Source organism: Gekko japonicus, unplaced genomic scaffold (assembly GCF_001447785.1).
Source record: "Gekko japonicus isolate JY-2015 unplaced genomic scaffold, Gekko_japonicus_V1.1 scaffold459, whole genome shotgun sequence".
NCBI classification, from domain to species: Eukaryota; Metazoa; Chordata; class Lepidosauria; order Squamata; family Gekkonidae; genus Gekko; species Gekko japonicus.
In genome coordinates, this window is record NW_015173137.1 from 284,375 (window position 1) to 289,544 (window position 5,170).

General features: G+C 48.7%; 1 protein-coding gene across 1 annotated transcript in view; it reads left to right on the forward strand.

Moving 5' to 3' along the window:
• Nucleotides 1-2,216: 2,216 nt before the first annotated feature.
• The window catches only part of CDK4 (cyclin-dependent kinase 4), a 19,950-nt gene continuing 16,996 nt past the window's right edge, over nt 2,217-5,170 (forward strand). The window contains exon 1 of the mRNA XM_015422212.1: nt 2,217-2,337. The gene's annotated coding sequence lies outside the window, so the exon portion shown is untranslated. The remainder of the gene's footprint in view (nt 2,338-5,170) is intronic.

Below are 5,170 nucleotides of genomic sequence, written 5' to 3' on the forward strand. Positions count from 1 at the left end.
CAACCAACAATTGGGCACACCCATGCCCACTCACAATTGGCTAATAGCCACATCTAATTTGTGACTGGAATTGGACTATAATTGTTTGATTCCTATGGGAATGAGCTAGCTCTTGCTCTCTCTTAGCTCTCTCTCTTCTTGTCAGTGTCTGTTTATTGCACCTGGAAATGCTGCCTCGTGAGAGACAAAGAGTTGCTTTCCGAACTGGAGCACATGGGTGCAAGGATGGGAAACCCTATTAATGCATGTGGGTTCCTGGGCCTTTATTCAGGACATTGTATATGGATGGATAGAACACTATGCTAGGCCATGAAGACTGCTCTAGCTGTGTGCCTTGGGAAACTGCACTTCCTCACTCTGTAGACATTAAAGGCAAAACAGTGAGACCGTTCTGAGCGAAGGGAATCTGGGAGGGGCACATACCTGCAAGCCACCACACCCACTAATCTGGAAATTTTATCCTAATCCCAAATTATGTGGGTTAGACAATGATGAGGAAAATGCACTCTGCCTGTCTTCTAATATGATACACCTTTTCTCTAACATTATAATATTCCAGGACTAGGGTTGCCAACTCCATTTTGAGAAATTCCTGGGGGTTTGAGGGCAGTGCCTGAGGAAAGGCAGAGTTTGGGGAGGGGAGTGAGCTCAGAAGGGCATGTGGTGGTGGTGGTGGGGATGTGATACCATAAAGTCTGCCTTCCAAAACTGGCATTTCCTCCAGGGGAACTGATCTGTGTAATGTAGAGATTGATTGTAATTCAGGGAGAACTCCAGGGTGTGACCTGGAGGTTGGTAACCTTAGGCTGAATGGTTTGTTTCTGGTGCTGAGCCCTGGCTCACATGATTTCCCACCTAAAAGTATTTGGATGGGAGGCCTCCAAGGAAGACCCAGGTTGTGACATGGTGGCAGGCAATGGCAAACCACATCTGCAGTCTCTTGCCTTGAAAAACCCTAAGGGGTAGCCATAAGACAGCTGTGACTTGATAGCAATTTCTACTACCATAGTGACCAATGTTTTTGGACCCAGATGTAACTTTTCAGTGATTCAAAGGAAATGTGTTCAGAATTTCAATTCAAGGCCTTTTAAAATGAGTAGATATTCAGAGTCGTTTCAATGGGGTGGTTTCTGTATCATCCATCTAGAAATAAAACCCATTCTGATAATGTCCTATATATGATTTGATTCAACTGTAAAGCCAAGATGGAAGTAAATATTTTTGCACCCTGTTTTAAGAGATTGGTCTGGTAGAGCTTGTTAGGGGATTTTATTTAGCAGATTTAAGAATGACTACCAGTTCTGCTTCATTTCAGGTACTGGTTGTATAGTCTGCCATGGAGGCTTACTAGTCAAGCTTGGAGCAGGCACTCCGCTAAGCCTACCTCACAGGCTTATTATTTTGAGGACAAAATGGAGGAGGGGAAAACAGTGTTGTAAGCCCCTTTGGATCCCCCTTCAGAAGGAAAACAGGGTATAAATACTACTTCTTTATATATTCACTGGAAATAATTCCAGAGGGGCAGGTGGGGCCACCTTGGTGTGTTGCCACAAAAATGACCAAGAGTCTTGAAAATCTTTAACAAAATCAAGTCGGAATAAAACTGTTTTTAGTGCCAGAAGACTCCTTTTTATATCAATGTCCAGGAGTCCTCTGTGCACTTTATTGCCTTAATCTGCACATGCCTAGAGGCACTCAGGATCTGTGATGAAAACAGAGAAATCCGAGGGCAGCGCTTTAATTACTGACAGGCATTGTCCCTTTATTAGGTGGAAGATGGATAGCCGTGTGAAGTCTCTCTGTAACAGCAGAAAAGAGCAAGAGCTCAGTAGCTCCTTAAAGACTAGCAAAATGTGTGGCCGGGCATGAGCTTTCTTGAGCACAGCTTAGAGGGAACATTGCTCAGGGTCTGTGATGAAAACAGAGAAATCCAAGGGCAGCGCTTTAATTACTTGACAGGCATTGTCCCTTTATTAGGTGGACGATGGATAGCCGTGTGAAGTCTCTCTGTAACAGCAGAAAAGAGCAAGAGCTCAGTAGCTCCTTAAAGACTAGCAAAATGTGTGGCCGGGCACGAGCTTTCTTGAGTCATCATTTCTCCAGAACCAACCCAGTCCTCTGCAAGAAGAATTACTAAGACTCCTCCTCCCCCGCCACGAGGGAGCGGGGGCTGGGCAGAGGGTTTTTTCGCGCCCTGCTTCCGCTCTGATGGCCACTCTAGCTGCGCCCGTCTCGGTGGTTTCGCGGGTCTTCCCGCCACGCCCCCGTTCCCCCCCTCGCTCGCTGGCTGCTGTGCCTGGGCAGCCCCCCTTCAGTACAACTGTTGCTGCTGCTGGGGTGAGTCAGGGTCCCGGTTGCTTTTGGGGCCAGGAGTTGCCACGTGTTTGCTTCTGCGAGGCGAGCCCTGGGGAGCCTCTGTCTTCCTCTGGCGGGAAGGATGCCTCCAGGGTCTCTAGCAAAGCCGTTGGGTGGTGGGGGTGGATTCAGGGAGAGGGGGCCACTTTCGGGGAGGCGGAGTGTCTGTGCGGCTGAACGCAAAGAAGGTTTGGCCTGGGGGACCGTTGCAAAGTTATTGCAAGCGCCTGCTTTTAGTTTTTTTGGGAACTGAGTGCAACGTGGGAAGCGTTTTCCCGTGGGGATCGGGAACGCGAGCTTCCCACCCCCTCGGTTTTGCATGTGCGCTGGGTGTGTGCGTGTGTGTTCCCGGAGTCCTGTTCTCTAGGAGGGCCTGAAATGTTGCCTCTGCAAGGGGCTTTGTTAGGATGAGCTGTCTGGGGGTGTGATTCTCGTGGGTGGGTGGGTGTACGTGTGCGTGCATGACACAGGCGACTCCCGGAGTCAGGAGGGTAGCATTAGCGCTGTTAAGTAAGTCTTAGAAACAGGCGTCTTGTGGTACTTTGCAAACTGTTAACAAATTTTTAATTCTAGCCTGAGCTTTCATTGGACTAGAGCCCACCTCTTCAGATGCAATGAGTGGATCTTCGCTATGCAGTCATTTTATGTAGGAGGTATGAAAATAAACATACAGCAGGGTCAGGGAGGGCATGAAAATACAGTGTGAACTGTAGTTATGTAAAATTCTGATCCAATCGAGAAAAATACAGAGACCCTTCACTGTTTATGCTGAGTGAGTTAGCACTTCTAATGGGTGGGGAGAAGTGCCAGGTTTTGCTGACACAGCAGAAGTCGCCAACCTTTTTGGGCCTGCGGGCACATTTGGAATTCTGATATGGCACAGTGGGGGCAGCACCAAAAATGGCTGCCGCAGGAGGTGGAGCCGGACACAAAATGATCGCCACAGCTTAACTTCAGTCACACAGTGTAGATCCTTGTGATGTGTCGGGAGCTGATGCCAAGCAATATTTTAAAAAATCTGCACAGCCAATCAAATCTCCAGTAGTAATTCAGAAGCTTTGCTGGGGAAAAGCCCTACCTGGCCCCAGGGCTTTTTCTGTAGAAGAAGCCCAGCAGGAACTCATTAGCATAATAGGCCACACCCAACAGCAGAAACTCATTAGCATATTAGGCCACACCCCTGACATCACAGCTCATTGGCATATTAGGCCACTCCCCCATGTTACCAGAAGTGTGCTCATCTAGCCACACCCACCTTTTGCTTCTTATTCTGTTTACCTTGTTTGTTGTCCAAACCCAGGGCTTTTTTTGGAGCAGGAACTCCTTTGCATGTTAGGCCACACACCCCTAATGTAGCGAATCCTAATGAGTTTCTGCTGTTGGGTGTGGCCTATTATGCTAATGAGTTCCTGCTGGGTGTGGCCAACTTGGAAGCCAGCCGGAACTCTGTTCCTGTGCGTTCCTGCCCAAAAATAGCCCTGCCTGACCCCATCCACTTCCCCTGGGCACCACGTTGGGGAACCCCCTGACTTACAGAATGACAAAAATCCCAAATCCTAGTTCAGTCCAGTGTCGTTTTATCTTTGAGGCATAACTGGGCATAATTACTAGGGGTGTGCATTCAGTTCTGCCGAAACGGGAAAAACTGAAAAACACCTTATTGGTATTTTGGGGTATAACTCAGCTTCCCAAATGTATCCAAGTTTTCTCAGGAAAACCGGGGGGGGGGGGGGAAGAGATCCAATCCAGAGAAAATCCCGCATATATTCAGGCATTCCAGGTAGATCTGAAAACAGTGGAGAGGTGGGCAATGCTCCCTCTAAGCTGTGGGGTCTTGTGAGCAAAAATTCTGCTTTGTGAGCTACTGGCATTAAAGTTCTGAGTGAGGGATTTGGTGACCGCATAAATTAGTTCGCTCTGGAGCCCTCCTTCCTGAGCTAAGGCAAAAATGTGTGAGCTGGGGGGTTAAAAAACTCTGAGCTAGCTCACACTCACTCAGCTTAGAGGGAACACTGGAGGTGGGAGCACCTTACTCCCGCCTCTCAGCTGTTTGTCAGGCAGGCTTATGCAGTCCCTTTAAGCTTCGAAGGGACTGCAGAAGTCAGCCTGAGGATCAGCTGGGGTGGCGATGAGCCCACCACCTTGGCTGTGGCTGGCTTCTCTTTAAACCAGGCTGCAAGAGAAGCCAGCCCAAGATCAGATGGGTTGGTGGGGAGTTGAGAGCTCCCTGTCAGTGCCCTGCCGAAACCTAAAATGGGCAGCAGGAGAGGACAGCCCAGCTGGGGTCACTGTGCCTGTGGAGAGGCCATTACTTCCCTGCAGGTGCAACTTTGTGCTGCCTTCTCCGGCCGTGTAGTTTAAACTGGGCGGCAGGACAGGGCAGCCCAGCCGGGATGGCAGTGCCTGCAAGCACAGTTCTGTACTGCCTTCTCCTGATGCTCCAGGATGGGCTGGTATTTTTTACAGGCATTTTTCAGTTTTCAGGATTTCTGAAAAATCCCAGATCCAAATGCCATGCCAGTATTTGAATCCGGGATTTTTCAGGAATCCCCCAAAATTTCCACCTCCCAATGGACCCAAACTGAAAAATACCAGTTAAAAAAAAGTTGCACACCCCTAATAATTACATTTCTCCCTTTATCTCCTGTGCAGTGACAACCCTCTCCCTGCATCTGAGGAAGCGAAGTGAAGTCCGCAGCAGCTTATTTTGGAATAAAATTTTTGTTAGTGTTTAAGGTGCCCCAAGACTCCTGTTTGCTTGCACTGAAACGGGCTGACAGGGCTACCGGCTTTGAAATGAACTATTAGAGGCTGT